The sequence below is a fragment of the Strix uralensis genome, chromosome 9 (assembly GCF_047716275.1).
Source record: "Strix uralensis isolate ZFMK-TIS-50842 chromosome 9, bStrUra1, whole genome shotgun sequence".
NCBI classification, from domain to species: Eukaryota; Metazoa; Chordata; class Aves; order Strigiformes; family Strigidae; genus Strix; species Strix uralensis.
This window is the reverse complement of record NC_133980.1, coordinates 16,017,871-16,043,976: the sequence shown is the minus strand read 5'-3', so window position 1 is coordinate 16,043,976 and position 26,106 is coordinate 16,017,871. Positions and strand designations below refer to the sequence as shown.

Below are 26,106 nucleotides of genomic sequence, written 5' to 3'. Positions count from 1 at the left end.
TTGTTTTCTGTTCCATTCTTAATTACTTCCAAAATCTGAATGGTCTTTCTGTTACCAAGGACTTGCATGATATTTTCATGGCACTATGATAACCCCTAGAGTTCATGTCTGAGTGATAATAACTAGCTCAGAGCCAACTATTTTATACTCAGAGAGCGCACTGTTTTCCCCAACATGTGTTACTTTATCTTAAATGCATTACTTTACCTTAGTCTCCATATTAGTAATGCAGTACTCTCAATCATTGATTACTTTTTCCTCAAGTATTATCTTGACATTCTTTGCCTTCCATTTTCAGCATATTTCACATGTTCAGTAGTTCCATAATTGTTTTAAACTGTGTATCAATCCCAGTTTTCACAAACAAACCCCTCCAGACTATCTTTCTGCAGTATACATTTAGTCCTTTCTAAGTTTTGAAGATAAATTTTTTTTTAATAGAAATATTTCAGTGGAAAAGAGTAGTTGCTGCTCAAGAACTGGAACAGATTTTTCCATGTAAAAGTGACAGCATTTAAGAAAAATCATGAGAGGTTATGAAGAAGCATTAGGAAGAGCAGTGTGAGAAGAGCACAGCCAGCGGGAGGTTTACTATGAGGAAAGGAGGGCTGACACACAGGAAGGATTGGTAGAGTGCAGTGCCTTGAAGCAAAGATGAAATACAAGAATATGATACAAAAGGTGAAGGGGAAGCCATTGAAGGAACTTGAAGGGGAATTTGTATGCTAAGAAGTGGGAAAAGATGATGTAATACTACTTGGTTTGATCAGGAAGGAAGCAGATGCAGGATAATTTTTCAGGTATTTTTCAAGTCTTCCAAAGCACAGATAAGAGCATAAAAATGCAGCATGCTATAATAGTGCCTCATTGTGTGGGGTTCTTAAACATTTCTGTGCTGATATTAATACTGAAAGATTTGATGCTTAGGTTCAACTGCAGAAATCTGAAGAGACCTGCAAAACATCACCTGCTAGAAAAGACAGAGATTTTGGAAAGTCCATCCAATAAGGTGAACACTACTGGAGAGAGCAGAAAACATCTGACTGTTTTTGAGGGAGTTATAGCAAGCTGTCATCTATCTTCCTCATGCTGAGGGTAGATCAGAACTGGTCCTCACCTTCATCACTCATTAAAAGACCCCCATGGAAGATGGTCTCCTTGTTTTTGCTTTCTCCAGGAGAGGCTTCCCTGACTTCAATCATTTCCTTTGTGATACTTGGCTCAAATCCTGTATATATGGAGCTTGTCTTAGCTCTCATTCTCATTTGATGATTCCCACTTATGCTTTTAGTTAGAAAAGTTAAAGGGTATCTGAGATTCTCAGCTAGTGTACATTGACGTAGACCTGTAAGCATGTCATCTTTATCATAACTGCATCTTGGTTCTTCTATTAGAGGAAGTGGGAATGATTACACCACCTGTAAAATGCTTTGATGAAAAATGCATGCAAGAAGTTAGTATTTTATTATTATGACAGATTTTTCCAGCTGCTAATATCCATAAGCATTCCAGGATGTTCCACTTTATCTATTGAAAAGGGGCAGAGATTTGAGGTATAAGGAAGGAAGAAGCAATTTCTTTCGAAGTCTGGTCATTCCTCCTTAATGATATAGAAAGAGCTGTACCTTTTGACAAAGTATAACTATAGAAAAAAACCATATTTTCACCAGATGCATAGGACATAAGCCAAGGTATTGTTGAGTATTAGTGAAAAGAAAATTTGGGACAATAAATGTGTATTCAAGGCTCTTGCTTTTTGTTTGAGGAATTTTTCCCCCTGAGAGGAGACAAGTATCTGTAAGGCCAGCTAAGTATTTTAAAAAGGATTTCAAACTACTAAAACTGTATCTGAATTATCAGGTTTATATTCCTGGATGCCTTAATCATGTACCAGGTGGCTGGTGACGCGTGAATCTAGAGGAATACAATGTCCTCCACTCACATTTTGATAAAACTTTGGAAAAAGAAATGTTTTAGGGAAATGTTTTATTTTTTCTTGAAAAGTACAAAAGCAAGTGTTTTTGCAAACAATATTGTGTTATCACTCTCACTAAATAGATTGATTTTATTTGCTATACTGTACTCTAAAAATCAAAACACTCTGCTGATCTCTCTTGTAATGTTACTTCTAGAAACAGCACAGAAAAATTACTAGAGCTTTATGTTTAAAATAACATCAACAGATAAAGTGCATGAATAATTGTGAATGTGGTAAAAAGAGAGTCAAGCTGAGGAAAAGGCATATTTTATAAAATATTGAAAGCCTGCAACTCATACATGCTGTATAAACAGAGTGTAGGTGGTTATGTTTCTGTACTGACTGGGCAACACAGACCAAAGTGTTTATATCTTTGGCTGCCTTTAGAAAGCCTATGTGGCATTAGGTCTTAACCTTATCACAGTTATTTTAATGATGATGTTTTTATGTTTAATTTAACTGTAAATCATGTTAACAGAGTTATGACTGCTATGTCAGAGAGCTTAAAAACTGAGCTGAAGTTATTTCAAAAGCTAAGAATTTGTCTAGCCTGTGATGTTTAGTCAATATGATCCACTCAAGTGTGAAGCTGTCAGAAAGGACACCAGCGGATGGTGCTTAATCTGCGCAGTTTTGAAGCGAAGTTGGACTCTTAGTATGAAGTTCAATTTTTGATCTATCTCAGTTACAGTTAAATAGCCAATTTATGGATTTAAAGGCATTAAGGGAGTCACAATGGCCTACAAAACACTGTGCTGTGCCATGGTACATTTTCTAGTCAGATATCCATAGAGTGTTTATTTTTGCTGTATGAGAAACTATTTTTTCAGTTTAGTTCATTCACTGTGGTGTCTCAGAGCTGGGTAAATACTCCAAAAACCACACTGGCAAATGTTGATTCAGACGAATCCTGCACATCCATGTCAGCAATCATGAGGCTTTCTGTTTGCTTTCTTTTCCTTAGGCATTCATATGCAGTTTCTGTGTAGTACCGTGGGTGTAAATCCAGAATGACACTGTAGTTTTTGATTGGGCATTATGGTAGATACAAAGTCACCCTCTACCCTCCTGTCTCTGCTGATGTGCTCCTGACCATGTGTATAAGATCATCCCCCTTCCTGCCTGCCCAGAAAATTTAAAAAAAAAAAAAAAAAATCTTCAGGCTTCCCCAGGAAGAGTTTTATGGTCAAGACGATGACCAGATTGAGGTGAATCTCTGGCAATGTTCTCTCACAACACACTCTCACTATGCACATCCACATACTTCCAATAGGAAGATTTTTTGCTTTATAGGTCACAAATATGCAAGTCTGCGTCAGGCTGTGAAAGAAGACCATGCACGGGGTATTGGTGGCATTGCTCTTTCAGGAAAAAGTCTGTTTAGATTATGGTTTGTGGATATGTGTTTTATGTTGGAAAGGTTCAGATTTAAATCAAAGTGTTTCCTTAACATGTTATTTCAGACAATGCTCCAGGAGAAACAGAAGCACAACCATCATGATATCTTAGGGGAAAACAAGAAAATATATATTCCTTGTCTTTTCATAATAATTATCTAAAAGATCTTGCATTTAAAAATAAAGTCAAGAAGTGTAGTGACCCCAGATTTTTTTGCAAAACCTGCTTTGAAAATGGCCAGCTCTGAACTCCGAGCTACATGACAGCAAAACTTGACATAGCAGATACAAATGACATTTTGCATTGAATCTTAGTGCTCACTGGAAAATTAGGTCTGGAAACTATTTCTGGAAACTGTTTTGCATTTGGACAAACAGTATTTTCACTGGTGAAAATCCTATCTATTTATGAAGAATACAAAGACCTCTAACTATGGAAAACATGCTACCAAGGCCCATAATGTTGGTTAAGCACTCAACTGACTATCGCATCTTAGAAATATAATGGTACATGGATGGATTAAATGGTGGAGCATGCATAAACACATAGGACTTGTCCTGGCTTCGGCTGGAATAAAGTTAACTTTCTTCCTAGTAGCTGGTATAGTGCTGTGTTTTGGATTTGGAATGAGAATAGTGTTGATAACACACTGATGTTTTAGTTGTTGCTAAGCAGTGTTTATACTAAGCCAAGGACTTTTCAGCTTTGCATACTGCCCTACCAGGGGGGGCTGGGAGGGGACACAGCCAGGACAGCTGACCCAAATGAGCCAAAGGGGTATTCCATACTGTATGACATCATGCCAAGTATATAAACTGGTAAGAGTTGGCTGGGGGGCACAGCGGCTTGGGGATTGGCTGGGCATTGATCAGTGGGTGGTTAGCAACTGTATCATGCATCACTTGTTTTGTATATTCTATTATTATTATTATTTTCCCTTTCTTTTCAGTCCTATTAAACTGTCTTATCTCAACCCATGAATTTTACTTTTTTTTTCTGATTCTCTCCCCCATCCCACTGCTGGGGGGGAGAGTGAGTGAGTGGCTGTGTGGTGCTTAATTGCCAGATGGGGTTAAACAATGACAGGACTCAAATTTGCAAATATGAAATTAAACCCAAGCACCCAAGTGTCTGAATCCTTTGTTTTACAGCACTTTGATTATTGTCTGAAAGTATTGGAAATTGAACTCAATGAAATATATTTAGTTTTATTTTGATTCATGAACATTATTGTAAATTTTAAAAATTAAATTTGGAAGTGCCAGAAAATGTCTTCTTTCTTGGCCCTGTAACTTTATTTTTCTTTCTTATCTTTTTATGTTACACAACCTTGTCTAGGAAAAAATTCTTAATCTCCAGGCATGCTTTTTCCAGAGAGAAACCAGTAGAACATTTACAGTAATTAACATACTTTCCATCTTCTCATTTTGTTAATGATATCTTTTTGAAGGCTGTGCAGTAATTACTGCCCACAGAGGTATGTACTCTGAAATAAATTAATGACCAATGACCAATAATGATTATAGATGTAATCATCCATTGTGAAATATAGGCTAAAATAGATATTAGGAACAGTGTTGGAAGCTAAAATAAACTGTACTAAAACTGTACTGTTAAAATGTTAAAATTATTTTAGTAGTTGATCAGAAAAACAAAGTTATTTTCTAATCATATGCTAATGTTAGTAATTTTTCATTTTTTATTTCCAAAACATTTCTTCAACAGGCTGATACACTAACAAGTAAAAAACCTAACCTACAGAAGCTCTGTTTATTTGTGATGAAACCTACTTTAGAAATATTAGTTTTATTGTTAAATGTTCTAATGTTACAGATTAATTTTCAGACCAGGATTCAACCATGTAAGCATGAGCTTTTAAGAATCTCAACCCCAAACTTCTTTTTGGGCAGTGTCACTTTTTTTACAAAATACTGTAGATGAAAAAAACCTGCCCATGTCTGTACAATTTTGTACCGATATTTGCAAACAGAACCAAAAAGTTTAATGGTTATGAGTCTCCAATAGACTAGTATGCTCTTGCCATTGAAATTAAGCATAAAACATACATGGGAAATGTAAAAAAAATTCATCTTTAATAAAGCAATATGTTATCTTTTGTGTAAGGGAAAAATTTATTTTTAAAAATATAGTGGATAAAGAAGTCCAGTAGTAATTTTTAAAAGTCTCAACTGATTGAGAGGGTGATTTTTTCAAACAATGTGGGAAAAGTCTTGTTGAAACCAAATAATTTGGTTGTTCCTCAATAGGAGATAGATATCTTAAACATCTTAAATATTTGACCCTTTGGCCTTACAAAGCACACTTTCATTTTGGCAAACCTTAATATGAACAGGGTAGTCTGGGTTAACATCTATACTGTCCTTACCTGTCTCTAGACATCTCAGTGTAAGGAAATATACAGCTTTTGAAAACAAGCTCAGATCTGTACTTTGCCCTGTACAGAATAGACAGCGTAAAAGTAGCCTTTTTCTTAAATCTTCAGTGTTCTCATCTTTGAAACTACGAATTTTGGAGGTATGTGTAAAAAGATAACTACCAACTGAATTTTGACCTGAGACCTTCATGTTGCTTAAATTTACCTGAATTGATGGATTTAGCTCTGCTTGGGCTCTTGTTAAGACACACTATCTCACAGTGGGTTAGATTCTGATTTTATTTTCCAGGTTAACACCAATGTAAATAGAAAACATGCACTGCAAGTGAACAGTATGGGGGGGAATCTATAAAATCCAAATGTGCGTATAAGCAGCCACAAGTCCATTATCTGAACTGGTTATGTCATCTTACACCAGCAGAAAACTCAGCCCTCTATATTTGATTCCTAAATCTCACCTTACATCAGATGTTCAAAGGTTCAGATGAATAAGATATGTCTCTGTAAAGTGTGTTTTAAATTAAAAGTTAGTGAAAAACATGTCTCTCAATTTCTGGATGACAGTCTTGGAAAATGTGTTTCAACTGGCAGCTGCCCTCTTCCTATTTTACTCCACCCTCATCAAGAAACCAGTATCTAGTGATGTCAGAGCTGATATTCTCGACAAAAACAATAACCTCTCTTTGGTTCATCTTCCCTGTTTTGTTCTGGGTGCTGAGAGGTGGCTTTGAAAGGGCAGCATGTATAAGGCAGGAATATTTCTTGAGGGTATGGGGAAGATGTTCGCTAGTTTGAAGGAAACCAAGACTTCCAACTGATTTTAATTTTATTTTTAATGTTCATGGGAACCAGTCTTACATGCCTGGCTGAATTCAGAGTTTGGATTTTTGGCAGGTTTTTATTTGAGCCCAGCTTGGCTGTTTTTCAAAATGTCCAGATTGCTCACATTAAATCTGAATAAGCACTACCCACTAGTTTAATCAGAGTCATCTGGTACACCTCTAATTAGTGTTAGTTAAAGTTGAAATTCATAATAACACAAAATGCTGCATTTTTGGGATGTATTTAGTAAACTCCTGAATGCAATATTGTAGGAGGGAAAATATCTTTTGCAATATTATTCAAAAATTGGAACACATGAGTTATGATGACAGTAACACAATGGTAACAAAATAAGCCTAAATTCCTGAAAAATGCCTTGAAAATGAGTCTTTATCCATTCAGGCATGCATATGCATATAGAATGTGTGTAGATACAAATGTGTTTATGAACTTTAATTGTGGGTCCTGCTAATCTAATAATTAACTATAACTGCACATTGTGCACAAATCAGTAAAACATACACATCTGGGAGTATTTCAGCAATTATCAAATAAACATGTGATACTTTTGGTTTAGTTGTTTTGGTTTACTTGTTTCCTAGTCTTAACCTATTGCTATAAATGATAGATAATCAAAGTGTTGTAAAATAGTTTTCTGTTTGAAATCAATGAAAGTTTTGCCTGAGTCAGAACCAGACCATTAATATGTTACTGCAGATTATCAAAAAGTGAAGCTTGAAAATTACTATATTTGTGCAACTATTGGCTCTAAAGGATCAAACCCCCCAAACCTAAATTTTTTGTATTACGATCTATACTGATATGATGTTTGTTTATCTTCAATTCTTCCCTGATTCCTTGCTTTTGAAGATGTTTTAACTTTTATTATGACAAGATATAGTCCCATTAAAACAGCAGGATCTGCAGTTTGATCTTTTTGTTAAAATGTTCCCCAAATTAAGAATTCTTCATTTGATTTTGATTTTTCAGGTATCACTTCTAAATCCTAGAGAACTGGTGAACCCGTATTCTTATATTTTGTAGATGAGCTATTAGTTTTACATGTATAATGTAACAATAGTTCAAAAAAGTATCTAAGTGTTTACTCAGATTTAAGTCTTACCTCAGATGTTCTTCTCAGTCATGCTTCAACTGATACTCTGGACATAAAAATATAATTTATATCCTTTTTTTTTCTGGACACATTTCAGCTTCATGATTCAAGAATTGAATGGATTGTGATTACAGAGGTGTTTTTTTTTTTTTTTTTTTTCAAGGGCATCTGTTCTTAGCCACAGCTGAGGATGGGGCCCACTGAGCCGACTGGAAGGATCCACCTAGAATTTGTTGAATTAAGTCCTTGCACCTGGATATAATTGTCATGCTGCTGTGCTGGGGTTTTCTTAAGCTACTGGTAAAACAAATTAGCTCAATTTAAACTGGCATCCAGTAGGGAAGCAACAACTCACCTCATATAATGTTTTCCAAATAATTATTTTTCTATTGCCAGTTTTGCTTCATGAATATTTTCCTAAAGGCAGGATGAATTTTTTTAAGTTAAACACAAGAAGCAACAAAAAGCATTATCTTCTGCATAACTGCTGAGTTACAACTAGTTTTAGAGCAGTATGTGATTATTGATTTTATATGACTGTATCTTGGATATATATATCTAAATGTATATTAAAAAGAAGGTAACAGCAGATAAAACAGATTAAAAAATGCAGTATAACTTCAAGACCCCCCACCCTCCCCAAACCCCCAAACTGGTCTCAATACATATACTTCATGTACCTTTTGCCAGACTTAGCACTGTAATGGTATAACCACTTTTACATTTGGGAAAGATTCATGCAAGTTTGGGTTTTTTTTGTTGAACAGTAGACAAAGGTAGTCATTTATGTCTGACATGGGAATTTGTATAAATACCATGGGATCTCATTTCCTTATGTATTTTAGAGCTGTTCGAACTTGGCAACAAAATTCACAAGCTTCCTGGAAAGTCCACAAAGGTTCATTGCCTCAGTTGGACTTGCAGTGGTAGGACTTTGCATGAATCCCTGGAATGTGTGCATCTGTGTTAGCTTCAGCTTTTCATAATATTCTCCAAATGTAGACTCTGGGGGAAAACAATGAAAAATCATCTCTTCAGCTGAATATTTCAGGATGACTTTTGAAATGGAAGGAATAGTACTTACCAGTGCTCTAAATATTACTGTAATATTTTTTTAGTAGGTGGCATACTAATCTGGAGAAGAGAGGGGTATGTTCACTAAGCATGGATGGTAGTTTTTGATGCGTTTCTAGAATCACCCCAGTGTAGCTGCTTCAGCTGCTGACCAAAGATGCGGTTCTTGTGACCTGGTTGTGTCGCTGTGGATACCAACTTAAATTGCTTTCTAAGACACTGCTCAGTTGGCTAAAAAATAACAACATGGACTGAAGCTACTTCTTGTTTATTACATTTTAAAGAAACTTCAAGTATAAAATATGTTGTGAGATCAAGAATGTGTTTTATTTTAATAAATGGAGTCCTGATCATCCTCTTAGAGATTGTTGTAGAAATATAGATGTACATATTATCATAAACCATCCTCTAAGCCACACTCTTTTTTAATATTGGGTAGACTCAAATGCAACAGGAATGTGAATGAGGAAAGCAGTGCTTTTTTGAAGGATGGCAAAATATCTAGAGATCAAAAGTTAAATGTAGAAGCTGCTGTCAGTCTTTCAGCTGTGCAGTGAATTTCAAATTTTGGAGATTGTGTGTGTGTAGCGGCAGGGGCAAGCATGGACATTTCTGTGGTTCTCAATGACAATTTAACTTGTGCAAGTGTTAGCTCAAGGTGAACCTCCGTGTGTCACAAATTCTGTTACCTGAAGAGCTGCATATGTGGCACTGAGACTAGTGGGAAAGTGCTAAATGCATATAGTCCTGCGTGAAGGCAGCTTTCAAACAACAGCTGGTTCCTAAGTGGAGACAGTTGAAAGGTGTAGGGCAGTTGATAGTTTTCAAATTACCTCTGTTATAAGGCAAATTCTGTTTTTTAACTGCTGGGCCTGATTCTTGCTTACACTCCAGCAGTGTAACAGGCACTCCCCTGTGGCGTAGATTTGCCATCAGTGCTCCAGCCAGAGGCTCAGCATGGACCCAGGGTGAAGAAAATTCACAGAGCAAGAGAGTCTGACACATAAAATAACATTGACTGAATTATCATTACCTGTCTTCTGTGGAAGAGGAGGCCACGGGAGAGAGTTACTGTACCTTAAGTTCTTGTACCAATGCACATCTAGAGCAAAGTTTTTCTTTCAACTGTGATAGTAAGTGCATATGAGAATGGGCAAGCGAGTTGCTTTCACACAATATTCCTTTTTATAAGCTCATTTTTTTTGAGCTTCAGGGGACAGAAAAAACCTTCAATTTTCCCTCAAAGTTGTATAACAACTGTGACTGATGTAAAGGTTGCCTTGCCTCCTCTCTGCATCCCTTCTCCTGTCTGGGCTTCCAGGGAGGAGAAAGTAAGAAAAACCAGTAGCAAACTGAGCTTAAGGTTTTTTGTTTTTGTGTTTGTTTTTTTTTTTTTTTTCCTTATGTGATGATAATCCTAGGCCTGCATTTAGAGAGAAGCTTCCAGTGGGAAATTAAGCTAAACTGAAAAGCATAACAAAACCCAAATCATCTCGACTGCAAGAATTCCTCCAGTGTTTTATTCTTTAATGCTTATTAATAGAGACAATACTAAACCCAAAAGGAAGCTAGCAATATCCTGTTCTTTTTCTTTTTTGTTATAGCGTGGATTTTTGTTTAGTAAACTCCATGTCAGATCTTCTAATTTAATTATTGAACTCACAATGTGAATAAACGTACAGACATGACTAATAGCATTCTCTTATAATTTCATTACAGGGTAATAGACATGTGGTTTTTAAAACTGATTTTTTTTTCTGCTGTTGCAGTGTTTATAATATAAATGAACTCTCACATCCTGCCTTCTTTTTCTCCTTACTCTCTTTTCATTTCTTTTTAGATTTGATTCATAGAAAAATGTGAGTGATGCGTGCCACTGATTTGGGTCATCTGCACGCAATTCAAAAGGAAAAGGTGATTTTTTTTCATTGCCTGCCAAGTAAATGGGAGAGGTGTAGGAAAAAGTGGGTTTATGCATAAAACTCAAAACTCCAGATGAAAGAATGGACCTCTTTTATCATCATAGAAAGAATCCATCTGCAATAATTACCAGTCGGACTATCTGCACACTATGTTGCTTCGTGACATCTGAGAACTGCTGTACTTCTTGAACCAATAGCTGCTATATAGCAACCAGCATCAATCCTAAATGAAAAAATTGGCCCAAGTGCTGGTGAATGGCACTCAGTAGGTTTCCCATTGAACTGTGCTGCGAAACAATGATGCACATTGGTAAATCACCGTGTGTGCCTTTCAGTTCTTATGCATATCCCATACTGGACAGCTTCCATTCACTCTGGCACCCACTGCAAACAAATGTAACTATGCATCAGAGATGAAAGTGAAAATGCATATGTTAAATCCCAAATGGAAGCAGAAGAGTATAATATATACATAGTTGCTTAGCAACAAACATGTTTTGGCCACAGGAACGGTGACATCAGTCAGAGAAGAGCGAAAGGCAAGCTGCTCTGCCCTCCTTGTCTCTTTCCCTAGAAGCTTCATAAAGGTCTTTCCTTATTTCTTTCACATGAGAAGAGAGAGGGCTATTGTAGACATTTGTTTATGCTATTAAAGAAACAGACTGTAGGACAATTGGACTTCCCTTTAAGCAGGGAAACCTGTTTTCATTCGGGGTGTCTGTTGTAATGGTGCATGCCCTCCCATACAGTCAGGTGTTTTGATTCTTGCTTTATGGCTCACTGTGGAGTTCCTCTTAGCTGAAATGCTCAGACAGGAGAAAGGAAGTGCTAAGTCTGAAAATACAAGCTGTCAGAATTAAAAAATTTGGTGTCACTCACTGGTTTTGACCCTATCGTGCCTTTCAGCTCCTAGAAACTTTTATTCTACTGGCATTTGACATCCATCTGGCTCTGTATTTTTTCAGGAAAGCAAACAATGTTTATTTCAGTAAATCACATAGTATCTATGGCTAGTAGATAGGTATTTATTAAGTCCTCCCATTTTAGATGGTCTGAATATCTCTTCTCTCCTTTTCCCCTTCTCTCCCTTTTCTGTGTGCTCTGGTGTGTATGCAATGGAAGGCAAAGGAGAGAGCTGGCAAGTCCTGGTTCAGGTTACATGCATCCTTCCATGCAAGTAGCTCCTATTGACACAAATGTGAGTTCCGTGCATAGCTGACACAAAACGTGTCTCATGCTTTCAGCAGTCTGCTTGCTCCACTGGACCATAGCATCTTTCACGTATAGAAATATTGTACATTCAGGTTCAAATCGATCTGCCATCCTGGACTGCTGCAGACACATCCCTGAATACATTATTTTTGAGTGTTTCCTTTTAATTTAAGGTAATGAATGTACTTTGGTGGATCCCCAGTGGGGGGAAAGAACATTTCAGGCATGCACTTCTCTTTGTAAAGAAGGCTTTCTTGACAGTGTGAGAGACGTGTAGGAATGCAAGATATATTGAAGAACTCAAATGAAATTAAAATCATGGATGAAAGCAGGGTTAAAGGACCATTATGATAAAATAAGGCCTTTATTTCCATTCATGGAGCTATTATGTAGATAGTGTTTTACTTGCTCTCATTTTCTATGAATTCATAGAGACCCTTTTTCATGTACTAGCACATATCAAATTGACAAGGTATAACCAATAATATCTTGCACTTACTATCAGATTACTTTTGGGAAAAAAGTATGTCATTCTGAAAATATGGAGGAACTTGAGACAAGGTGTGGTGGTGTCTCTGAGCAGACAAGGTAAATGAGATCATCACGGAAGGGTAGATCAAAACAGGAGGGAAGACAAAAAGGTTGTATGATAAAAGGCTGGAAGACAGGAACAAGTGTGATATTGATTCTTTCTGAAGAGAAAGAATCTTTTTTTCTCTTGAAATGCCAAGAAAATGAACCAGGAGCTGGAAGGATATAGTTGATGAACAAGAGGTTGAGGTAAATTCTTGTCTTCATTTTCTGTTTGTGACTTGAAACAATTCTTCTAGCATGGTTTTCAGCCTGAATGGGAGTACTGTGTAGCCTGATCCTACAGAAATCAAATTAACATATGGATCTGAAGGTTATGGCTGGTTCCTCAGAAAGACAGTAGGGGAAACTGGTATCCCATATCTAAATTTTGTGAAGTTGGCAGCTTGAGCAATGAACTGAAATTTGTTGGGTGGGGATCAACCCAAGAAATTCTCTATATATGCTACCGTGCTTTTCCCCCGTAAACTCTTCTTTCTTAATTTGTGAAATGAATGACTATATCGGCTGAAAAGATAATTAAACTAGCAAGCAAAATAGATCTTTTAAAGGTCTCTTAGATTGCTAGTATTTTAAATGTGAATAATCAAAATTTTTAATGGTAATTACTTTCATTGAGTAAAACAAGATTTTATAATTCACATTAATTACTGAACTCTAATTTATTTCTCAATGTATACATTTTAGTTTATATCTCTGTGACTATTTAAACAGGCTCACTGATTTGTCAAGTGTTGACTTTTTGAGAAATGTAATTTATAATTTTTCTAATGGAATTACTGTCTCCTCTTACAGTTAACCACAGGTAGTTTCCTTTTAAAAAAGAGATACCTCAATGTTAAGCAAAGATTATGAATCTATCTATGCTTTTAGTAGTTGTGTTGTGAAGCTCCAATCAAATGTTAAAGTCTCTGTAAAAATATCTTGAGGGTTATTAATAATTTTGACTTGTATTTTAGTCTGCCATTGGTTTCCCTGAAAGGTGGGATAGAAATAGGAGGAATGCAGTGTTGGAAAACACATGAAGATTTGTGTCACAATATCCATGACAAGTTCACATCCGAGGAGTAAAGTTTGAGTTTGTGAGATTAATAGTAAGAGAAAAGCTGGAATGAAACCATGCAAGTTCTGAGTGTCAGTGAGTTCTGCTGTATGATCTCTAATTTTCTGTCCCTCCATCTTTTAGACAGATGGCATCTTTGCCCCACATCATTGCATTTGTTTTCATGTCTACAGTAGGCTCTGTAGGATCTGTACAGACTGTGCTTTCATGTCACTTGGAATCACTCACTTTGATATTCTTAGCAGCTGTACTGGTCCAGTAACATGGGCAGATAACTTGGCTTTAAGTAAGACTTCTGAAACTTTCACAATTCACACGTGCCTCATCAAGACTCATTAAATATCTTACAGGAAAAATTATGAATACTTCAAGCCCTGTTTAACCTCTCCCTCTCTTGATAACTCTTGATGAGCTCACAAGCAAAGCTAAGGAAACATAGTTTTGATGAAACCTGCCTGATGGATGTTTTCCCAGTTGGAAAACCATACTTGAGGATCATTTATCAATGAGACACTGTTCAAACAGAAATCTGTATCAAGCAGGATCCTGTGCTGTGGTTTGTTCTCACTGATTATTGTCAGTAGTGTCTGAGAACTGACTGTGCTCATTACATCCACAAAGAACGTGAGCCTGGGAAAGCTGCAGTACATTGGAGGGTGGAACTGGAAATCAGATTGGAGAAATGATTGGAAAAAATATTTATCAGGGAGAGAAAGTAAAAGGTACTTGCTGTATATAAAGAGGAAAAGTCAGCTGCAGAAATGCAGAATGAAGAGCAAAATATTTGATTCTAAAGAAAATGATAGAGAAGTTATGATGGGTTCAACCTGTATTAAGCCTTCAACAAAAGGATGTTGTGAAAAAGAAAAATGTAATACTGAGATATTTTTTTTTAATGAACACAACCTGGAAGGCAGGTGTATGTGTCCTTACAGCTTGCTCAGTGTGGGCAAACTTTGGGCATTACTTTCCAAAAAGGATGTGGAGCAAAGGAGAGAATCCTGAGCCAAGTGGTAAGAACAGCTGACAGGGAAATCAGAAGGACCGAGGCTGTGTACAGTGTACAAAAGGGAGCACAACAGCCTTCAAGCATGTAAAAAGTTGCTGCAAAGGGGAAAGAAATTGACTGTTTAACACTTATTCTCTGAATTGTTAAGAAAATATAGACTTAAATTACTTCAAGAAAAATTTAGGTTAGCCATTATAAAAGTCATAATTAAAGAACCGATCAGATTACATTGGGAAAATGTGTGCATTTCCACTGCTGAAGGACTTTAAAAACTAGTTAAATAAACATCTGTCAAAAATAGCATAGGTACGGTTGATTTTTGACCTCTTAAAATCTTTTTCAGGTCTACTTTCTATTATTTCCTCCAAATAGATTCTGCTGCTTGGACCTTTGTTGGTAAAGCCAGCAATCAAAATAATAATGTAGAAGCAGAGCCCTGTAAACACAGAGGATCTGGTACGGTTTCTAGTCATGTCATTTAGCCTCTAGTGGAAAGTGCCAAGATATGTGCTTTGGAAGACTCGTAGGGCACATAGCTGCATGTCAGCCTATTTCAATTAGTGTGTTGAAATGGCGGATTACACATCTCTATAAAAATTAAATTGGTCTCATCCCTGAAATTATAACAAGCCTGAGGATCCAATGGAAAAATCAAATCTTGAGCATCTCGATTTCAGGGGCCACTGAAATACATTGTACCACTGCCTCTGAGGCACCCCGCTGACGTTGCTCATCCCCTCTGGATGTCCCCTATCCCATGGTGTGGGGGTCACAGAGACAGGGACACACTGGTGGAGAGCAGTCCCTAATGGATGGTTTTCTCTCAGAGTGTGTTGGCTGCTGACATGGCGGTGAGCGCCGGGAGTCTTAGCTCTGTAGTTTTCTGAAGATAGTCTTGAATTCTTAAGCGCCTGTATTCAAACTATTTAAACGTGGAGTTTAGATGGATTTTGAGTGTTTAATGACACAACTGCCCCCTCTGCAATGTCTAGCTTGTGGTACACTCTAACACACTATCCATTTACAATTATCATGTGACCCAGCTAGGAGCTCAGGTGAGCTGATGCTTTGTAGTTTTAATTATGTGCTCAACCACTTCCCACTTTTGAGCCCTCTGTTCTCCTCTAAACCCATCTGTGGCTCATGCCACCAGTCAACACACATGCTTCCGCCAAGCTCCAGGGAGGTCTATCATGCTACAGACCGAGACTGGAATATTTCTCAGATTTCCTTATTTTCACTTTATGCCAGGTAGCAGTGGGTGCCAGTGTCTCTGAAGCTGTTGGTCACCACTGTGGTCCCTTCTACCTGTTGTGTGCTGCATGTGGGTAGCAGCCCCAGGCGGAGGCAGAGGCTCAGCCTGTTGCGTCTCCATCCTGGAGGCAGCCAAGTGGTGGTCTTTCCTGGTGGCCCCTCTGCACGCTTTGCCCACGCTGAGGTTGCAGCGGTGGGTAAGCACGTTGTGGACAGACCCTGAGAGCCACGGAACTATGTGCAGCTGTCCACAGGGAGGCTGGTCCTGATAGATCTTCCTATCCCATGTTGGGTGGTGAGTAATCCTGAGGGAAAAACAAATGTGGAGCCGAGGCCAGGCAGAGTTCAGGCAGCTTCCCCAGTGACAGAGGTTAGCCTTCTGTGTGTGGGTCCATGCTCTGTACACGAATGCAGTGACATTTCTGTCTCCAACATCTCCTCCAAAAGCTGTGCTCCAGGATGTCTTGCTCGTTGGATGTGGGTGGATCCGGCATTGCATTTCTTGTGGACCAAGGCACAGAGTTCTTGGGAAATGGTCTCAGGAGACGTTATTTCCATAACTGTTGTCCTCAGGGACTGGGGGAAGGGGGCAGGGGAAGATTTGTGAGGCTAGCTATTATAAAAAGCAAAAAATAAAAAAATTGCTACTCTGATGCTGCATACTTGGGTTCTAAAAGTACTGGTTTCTAGATGTCTATAAAAGTCAGTGACGTTACCATGCCACTGGATTTGTTGCCTCAGCTTTTAATTCAATTCATGGTGTGACAGACACTGAAGGATGAGGGGACAATTCCAACAACTTCTACCAGCAGTCCTTAATCTGGGGCTGTGGGCTGATATTTTTCTTTGCTTTTCTTTGCTTCTTTTCAACAGAGGGGAACATTTGGCATGGGTGCTTCTGAAAGGAAAGGCTTGGAGGCCTATCTTCTGGCTTGCATCAAAATAATTTATTTTTTTAAATTTCCTGATAAACAAAACTGCATTATTTAAGACAACATCAATGTGCATGAAACAAAATGAATTTTAAATAGAACTGTTTTGAAATGAGAATGTTCTTTTCAGATAAGGCCAGAATAAAATGCTTTGAAACTTTTCTGCTTTGTTTGTTTTAGAAAGTGCAGTGTTGCTGAAATGGACCTGTTCTTTGAGGAGTTTTTTATTTTACAAAAGCAAATTTTTACCTTAAAAGCACTGCCCAGCTCCAGTTAGAAACCTAACAGCCCTGGTGGCTTGTGGTGGAAATTTTCTGAGGTGCATAAATCACTTGGGTAGTTATGAACACTTTACCCGGGACCAGATTTATCATATTTAATGTCTTAAATATTGGTCGAACAACTCATATTAAATCCTATGTACTATAATTTTTTCCTGATCAATTCCATATTTATAGCATTAATCATTTCTCTGCAGTTAATTAAGAGAACTGATGGCTCTTAGGCTTCCTTAAGCTGATCCTTTAAATAAGTATATCAAACAAGATCTCCATTGCCCAAATCAGATACCATCACAATAGCTGTACAGAGGCCAAAAAGACAGGAGCACAGATCTGGAGAGTATCCACAGGGACTTGACAAACAAAAAAGTAATATTTCAAGCTTGTGTCTCAGAGGAATGGGGAAATAATAACAATATAATCGAGGGAGAGTTTGTGGAGCCCTCATAGTTTAAAAACCTTTTGCCTTAGCCGCACTAATACGCTGAAACAAGGATGCTGATTATATGACCAATTGTTTAGCATGTGTTCCTAAACTGGTTTATAATTACCATATTAATCTCTCTGAGGTATTAAAAGCCTATTTGCACAATCTTTGTAAAACTAAAAGGGAAGCGAAGCACTATACCTGTGTTGATACAGAGCCTGCAAATAGCAACTATTTGTTTTTGTAGCTGTTGTGGCTCTGGGAACAAGTAAATATAAACAGCAGGAAACACAAATACAGAGGCAGTGCAATTGGAGGCTGTCAGGAAGCAGTATGGTGGCTTCAGGAGCTGAATTCGGCTTGAAATAAGCTTTGTCTCAGTATGCGTAAGAGGCTTTGGCACTGTATCAGACCTCTGGGGAAGCCACTCAGCAGGGTGGGGATTACTATAGTTTGTGCTTCCCAATTCACAGCAAACTTGCTTCCCTGTCATACTAGTGCGTTAACTCTCTCTGTCCCACCTCGGCGCTTTTTGTGGGGATTTGTTTGCTTTCTAGCAAACAGCCTGACATCTGCTAGTTGAGGGTGGAGGAGAAAAATCCCCAGCACACATGACTGAGCGGCTGCAGAGCGCTTCCCCTCTATGGCGAGTGAGAGAGGCACAAAGATGGCTAATTTTGCCAGGCTGAATAATTCTCCTCTGCAATGGATGTGCTGTAGTTGCTTTGACAATACCATCTAAAATGCAAATGAATTATGCCTGCATATAATAGCTGGCAGTGTTGTGTAGACCTGCTGCTGGTATAAACTTCCTCTTAATGATTTTTTTCTCTCTCTGTGAACACATGGACTCCACTCTCTCTTTTGAGGTTTCGCAAGGGTTAATTTTCTCTTAGCTGTGGGAATATTTTGCGTTAGGAGAAACTCCATGGTTATTCCTAACACATGACTATCAAAGAGTCAGATTAGCTGAGGGGGAGGGGAAAGGCTCCTGAGTTTGCACTTCCTGTCTCTTAATAAAGCTGAGATTCCAGAAGTATTTAATATCATTGTGGTTTACATAGGAAATTGTCTGAACACTCTTAGTAAGTAACTGAATATATGGCTGCTATATTGAATACCATTTGTCCAAGATCGTTTTTCTTTCAGTTATGTTAGATATCTGGAAAATGTTGTAAAAGCAGGATCTCGTTACAGTGCACAGCTAAATGAGTAACTGTAAAATACAGTTTTAAAAATTTAAATATCTAAAATGTATTGAGAAATGTGAGGTGCACCAGTACTAAAGAAACAACAGCAATTGTTTTATATGCACTGCTAAGGCAATAAAATGTGTATTCCTTATGTAGGTCCAAATGTAGCAGCTGGATTTGGCTTTATGAACCATGAAAAATAGTTCCCATCTGGAAGTTGATGTTGAATAAAGATGCAACAGTAAGGCTGCATCTTACATGTAACATTTATACATTTCCAACTCAATGCAGCACTAGTATTGGAGAGGAAAGAGAGAGAGGGAGGGGTAGATGGGAATATACAAATCAGAAGCCTCTGGCAAACATTTTTATGTGTATTCTCTAATTTAGGAGCCTCAGGTTTTGTCTGCTTGGGGTTTTTTTTGGTAGGATAACCCTACCAATAGTCAACACTGTAGAAGCAAGAGAAGGCTTCTGAATGTCTTCCACCACACTTACTGCTTTAAAACCCATAGTTTTTATCTGTCAGCTAAGTAAGAAAGTGGTTGTGTCACTATTTTGTGATATTAACATCCCCAAACATCCCTACAGCACCCCCTGCCTCTAATTGACATTTAAAAGTGTAGTCATAGAGCCTGCAAATCAGGAAGTCTGTTTCAAAGTGTCTGCAAGCTGAAGCTGGCCCTTTGCTCCCCACCTGCACCCTGTCATGAGCAATGTTTGCAACATGGAAATCCCACATTTTCGTATCCAAATCCCCCAGTCATAAGGTGCCTAGGACATCCTACTCCTCTCACACAAAAATATGAAAGTCCAGTTTAGAGAGCTTTTCTGAAAAATCTGACCTCAGACAAAACTCCATTAATTCTTAAAGGATTTTGTTAAATTCATGATGCCCCAAGGATTTTTAAAATTCAAGTTATATACAAGCATAGTCCGTGCTAAAACCTTACACTGTAAATAAGATTGTAAATTCTTATTAATAACATAAGGCAACAAAAAGCCAATAAAGGAATGAATTTTGAACACTTTTATTGGCTCTTTTTTCTTCCTTGAGCAAGCATTATTTCTAATGCAAGACGAAGTGTTAGAAGACGTGATGATCCCCTTTGGCTTTTGCCTAGAAGCTGTTGTGAGACTTTCATGGTGGCCCCAGTGCTGCAGTACATCTGGCTGAAAAGATTTCCTGTATTTTCCTAAAAGGGTGCTGTTATTGTTCCTGTTGCCCTGGCCATTTCCATGAGCCTTTAAAATGAAACCAAGTCCCACACCAATGTTACGAGACACACATTTTAAAGGTGGGGAGAAACTTTAAAATCAGAGTTGGATATTGCAGGTATTCGTAGTCATCAGACCATGGGAATCTTGAAGCATCCTTAATCCACATTTACCATGCATTTGAAATAACGATGCACCCTGATGCTTGCAAACTCTATTCCTTTAACATAGGAAATAAGAACCACATATGTTTAATATATTAACATGTGCAACACTCACTTGGTACATGTGGCCCACTGATGTGATCATAGGCTTTCCTCAAGTTAGCTCTTCAAATCAGAAAGCAGTATCGCCCTTTCACCTCTTGATATCCCGAGATCCCACACCTACACTGCATTCTCCTGCTTATTCAGATAAGTCCCCTGCCGAGGAGGGCTCTGGATGTTTGCCCCGGGAAGGTGTGTGGCTGTGTTTGCATGTATGCGGGCACAAGGGAGGGCATAATCAGTTTGAGAGAAATTGTGCTACAGCCCTTTTTGGGGAAGTCTCTGAAGCTGAGTTGAACATGTTTGACTTTAGCAGTCTATTTTCCACTGGGGGGATCTTGGAGTTTCTCAAAGATACTCCTCAGGCCAGGACCCAGGTGGCTTATCTGAATTTGCAACCGAGAGCGGGGAAAGTGTTCTCCCTCGCTTCTTGAAAAATGAGGAAAAGGCACCATGTTTGCTGCTCCTTGATTAAAAGCAACCTTAATGGTAAGGTCTGATAATAGCATCATGGACATGTTTCAAAGGGGATTCACACCTCCGAGTTTAATGTCTCAACAGTGGTCGAGCCCCTGAAGGTGTGGGGGAGTGTAGGCTGTGTCTGTGAAACTGAAGCAGGAGCATGGGCAAACTCTGCCTGAGGGTGGGCACTTGGGCCTGGGATGGGCTGGTTGGCAGACAGCAGAGGCAGAAGGCATCTTTGTGGCAGATTGGGGGTTGCAGAGATGGGACAGGAAGGTCAGGAGGAGCCGGTGAGGTTTGAGGAGGGAGTGATGAAGGATGAGAGGCTCTCCCCTCCCAGCCTGGGCCATCGACCCTCAGTCTATCCCTTTTCTGACCTGACCAACATCCTCGTCCTCTACCTCCTCTCTATCATGGGGCTGCCCCCACTCTACACTGCAGCCACTGCCCGTACCCTTGTGCAGCTTGGGCTTGGAGGATGAAGGCAATCAGACTGCAAGGGGGACGCATTCCTGCTCCTTCTGCCAGCCAGACAGTAGGCTACAAGTCCTTGACTTGCCTTGGCCTGGCAGCAAGAGGAAGAGCAAAGAGTTGCATCCATAGGAATGGGCTATTCAGGGTCCAGGGGCCAGTTCCTTTCTCCCCTGGCCTAAGCAGAGCAGATAATCAGACATTACTTACTTTGTCTATGCCTTGAGCCTGCTCTGGACTCGGTACAAGGACCATAAATATTCATTAACTCCCCTGTCCAGCCTTTATGAAAGAAAATCCCACACCTGGAATAAGACTGTAATGCTGACTATGGCATATGGAGAGGTGACTGCCTTTCTCCACTGTGTATTTACATTTGTTGTTCAGGTTAGTTTTGTAATTAAAATGGCATTAAAAAATTTTAATATCTAGGCTTTCAAGTCCCAAATCTCTTTTTATCCTCAAACTTGCAAAGAAAAGAAAGATTTTTGTGTGGAGGATATTTTTATTCCCAGTTGCAGAATTTCCAGTCTTTTGATTGTTTAATTCACGTGCATGCAAATGTAGGGATTATGCAAGCCTTGGCAGGAGATTCTCTGGAAGTTGTTTCCACTGCTGAACAATTTAAGCAGCTAGGTTTCATGGAAGTTGGCAATCCCTTCCAAAACTGCTAACTCCAGGCCAGGATTTAGGACAGACCTGCGTGGTGCTATTGGAAAGCATAGGTTGTGTGCAGTTAGCCTGGGAGCTGGAGAGCAGAAAGCTACAGCCCTGCCTGTGTCCAGTGGCTTTAATAAAGAATCCCATTTATATTCATTACCGCAACCAAGTCCTGTCTCTAATCTATCGCAAGGGACACTACAGATATATTATTTCTTTGTAGTCTCAAAATGCTCAGATGGTTTTTAACCTTATTAAATCTAAACCCCTTAAATGTGCTTCTGAAGCAAAACTTTTAGCAATAAGCTTCCCAAAAAGTGCAAGATTTACAAAGCAGATTTATGGCTATGTAGTGAGTTAAGTAACATTTCTCTCAGCATACCGTTTGCCAAAATTAGAGGAAATTCCCTACTTGAACTGAACAGGGAGCATTAGGAGTATCTACTGTTTTGCTAGATCAGGTTGTTAGAGCTCTAAAAAGCAAGACAGCAAAGTGTTAATCTACCTAGATGATTTTCTAATGGTTGTTGCATTTCAGGAAACAATAAAACTTTGTTTGAATTACAGAATGCTTCAAAGTCCTCAGGATTTCACATCTACTCTATGGGAATAAAATTGATCATAACCTCCCAGAGACAATATTTCCATTTTTAATAGAACCAAACCCACAACTCTTTTAAAAGGTTAAATCACAATCACATGTACTATGGCCCCATACAACTATGTGATTGTTTCTAAGTGTGCAGGTACCATCTTGGTATTTACAAGTAAAGGACCAGCATGGGTTTGTCAGAGCCACTGTGGTACATGGTACAGTAGACAAGGCAGTTTACTTCAGAGGAAATAAGGCATACAGGTGCAGAAGTATAGGCATTGGTGAATCTAAAACTAAAAGAAGTCAGATCCTCCTAGTCAGATTAGGATTTTTTCTGGTCAGAAAATGATGTAAATAATCATTAGGTGAATAAGAAGACTCAATGTGACTAAAATAATATGCTATCAGGTTTTTGCTAAATTGTGTAATAACTAAGAGAACTTTTTGGTTACAGAAAGAGGAAATGCTGCATAGACTGGTCTTTGATTTCAGCATTTGGTAAACAGTATGATAATGCAGATGTTTGTTCATTTTTCATCTACATTTTGGGGCCACATGTTTTCAGTCAAGTTTTGGAGCTAAAGTTCTGAGTTAAGAGTAATTTTTTGGCTATTATTTTAGATAGGGCCAGCTGGAAACTAAGGAAGGGGAGAACTGCCTAAAACCACCTCTACACTTGCAGTACTTCATTTTACAGTATCAGCAAAAGCAAAATTATATGAGAAAGTATAGAATTAGAAGCCAATCAATGGAGAAAGAAAAATGTCCTTAGAAATACCAATGTTAGAGGCAATGATTCCTCTTTTTGTATTCTAGGCAAAAAAGAGTTCTAGAGTGGAGCCTTCTCTCAGCACCTGGGCCTGGGATAGGACATGTGTATTCTGGCAATTTGGCTGAATACACCAACTGAAAAATGAGCAAATCTACACTGTGAATCCTGTGGCCAGACACAACAGGAAAGCAAAATTGTCTGTCTCTAGGCAGACTGGTACAAAATGTAGTTGAGGGATACATTTTCCCAAAACAGAGAAAGTAAAAGTTGGATGAGTGCTTTCTCCATCTGCCTGTTTTTGACAGTAGTGTTCAAAGTGACCAGGCAACACTTCAAAATAACATACAAGTGTTCCTCTGAAGGCATTTCTACTTGTTTTAAGTACATATTCCTAAATGGGTGCATATTGCTTTTCTCTCATGGAATGCATCACTGAACAACGCAATGCTATGGACAGCAAAGTTTTCAGTCTCATCAGTGGTATCCTCCACATACCAGTGACTGGCCATTCCAGGGAGAAAGGATTTCCACGAGTCACAGTGATTTATAATATGAATCCATTTAAAATACATTATATTTGTAACTTTTATATTAAATGGAAATTTATTAAATACAGTATGAACCAATGCTCAAATGGATTTATAATATGGATTTATATAAATATGAAGTGTTTACAAAAAATCATTTACAGAAACTTTGCTGTTAGGTCTGTATTTCTTTAGGCCCTTTCATGTATTTTTAAATCATGAGGTGTTAAAGTATCCACTCTTTAAATTGTATTCTGGCCTATAAGCTTTTAACTTGGAAATACATCCATCTGCAGTGAGGTCTGTATTACTTGAGAGAGAATCTTGTTCTAAATATGTATTGGCTTCAAAGCAATAGATATCATCCTTGAAGTCTGGGTTTGTTGATACCTTGTCAAATACTTTGAAGAAGGAAGTCTCAGGGTGCATTTGCAAACTTGGCACTTGGCAGAAAAAAGATTGTGAAGGCACAAAGTAATGTAGTATCAGGTTCTCAGTCTGGTTTCAGGCGATATCCTGAATGTGTGAGGGGTAAAACTGCTTTATTAGACTTGCATAGCTATTAATCAGAGGAAAACTGAGGACAGTGATTCATGTGTGACTTGTACAAAATCCATGGGCATATCCAGCTGCCTTCAAGCAGAACTGGCCTCTGGGGGAAAAGGCAGGGATGTATGTCTCCACTGCTCATCCCCAGAGATGGCTTTAGGCTGGTTCCGACTCCCCACTGTCGGGGTGTGTGCTCCTCAGGAGCGCCTGGTAGCACCTCGGGCCAGAAAATCCCGAAGGCGCGGGCTCCACTGCAGGGATTCCCTGATGCAGGAGCCCTGCAGACACCAATCCCCGTCTTCTTTCCTATGTGGAAACTTAGGAAAGGATTGAAATATTTCTGAGGGAATTCTGCCAGATATTCATGTATCTACATTTTCTGCTCACTCAAGGGGAGCAGTGGTAACCAACGTACTAAAAGTCTTCAAATGCTGACAAATACAATTTAGCTTTGAAGGCTGCCAGCAATTCTGTGGTAGTAAATCCCATTTGCAATCAAAGGGTGAGTCATTAGCCTTGACATTTGAGAAATGGAGATTACTATGAATTTATGAAAAAGGTTCCCTAAAATGTTTCCTTAGCAACTGCTGCTGAGGAGCCTGGGGCATTTCTCAGGTCCCTAGGCTCAGAAAAGCCAGCAGCGGTGGAGCAGACGGTTTCCTATTCTCTTGCTATATGTAGTGCTGAGGGTTCGCTATCCCTTTCCACTCAAGTCTTGTGTAAGCAAGGAAAAATGGTGTTTTCTTCAATTCAGTTATCTGTACTGAGCTGGCTTAATGCAGCTGAAACTATTGCAATGGGCACTGCTTATTACTCAACACAGGAGGTTGAACCATAGCCTACAGATGGCTAGGGGCAGTTTGGCCAGTTCCAAACATGATCCCAACAGAAATCATATGACAGCCTGTTACCACCATATCGAGCATAAAATTTTATTTTAAAAGGGTTTTTATTAAAAAAAAAATAGAGAAAGCTACCAATTTTCCATTTTTCTTCTGTTTCTGAAATGCTCTGAAGTCCTCTACTCAACATTCCTTACAGGCATAAGGGTTAAACATTTCCTTTTACGTTAAGAAGATGGAGTGATAAAGACCTTCCACCAATAGGGAAATCACAGAGTATATCTTCACCTACAGTAAAATCACAACCATTGACAATATGGTGTATATTATAACTCAGCCTGTTACTTTAAGCTCAACATGGTTAATTTGGTTAAGTTGGAGAAAAATAGTTTTCTCTTAGTTTAAATAGGGTCCTTGGCTGGCTGCCACATCAGCAAAGAAAGGTGACAGACCTCAAGATGGGAAGGGGGGAGTGGGAATGAGGGCACATGGAGAGGCTTGTTTGTTCCTTGGAAAGGCAAAGGGGGTATTGGTTGGAGGCAGCAGGCACTGGGGGTTACACAGAAGGAGGAATCTCTTGAGTGTACTATAACAACTTCTGTGTCTTGCCTCTGTCACTTAGGCTGTAAAACCAGAGATAAATTCCAGGAGAAGCCGGATGATTGGAAAGCCATGAAGGCATACTCTCATCTCATGACATCTGCATAGACCAGCGCAGAAGGTTTCTTCTGGACCTAGGGAACAGGTCTTAGTGAAGAAATGTGCAGCCTAGTACATACTGCATGCTTTCTTTTTGTTGTATTAAACTCATTCCTTTATTAAATGAGATTCTACTTTTCTGCTTCCAGCAGTCAATGTTCTATTTACATGATTTCCTATGGTGGTAATATCTCATGATTTTCATGTATATGTGTTTTTTTTTCTTCTAGACTTTCCAAATCTAAGTAAGACCATTAAAGCACCTAACAACTTCTAAGGGAAAGATATTACTGCTGGTGTAACCCACAATACAAATATGGGCACAAATCACATAGATAATTCTCAGCAATTCTACTGCAGACATTTGCAGGGGAGTGGTT

General features: G+C 38.7%; 1 long non-coding RNA gene across 1 annotated transcript in view; it reads left to right on the top strand.

Moving 5' to 3' along the window:
- The window catches only part of LOC141947270 (uncharacterized), a 63,130-nt gene extending 37,252 nt beyond the window's left edge, over positions 1–25,878 (top strand). The window contains exons 2-4 of the long non-coding RNA XR_012630065.1: positions 7,871–8,007; positions 10,622–10,695; positions 25,650–25,878. This is a non-coding gene — a long non-coding RNA (uncharacterized LOC141947270). The remainder of the gene's footprint in view (positions 1–7,870; positions 8,008–10,621; positions 10,696–25,649) is intronic.
- Positions 25,879–26,106: the final 228 nt, after the last annotated feature.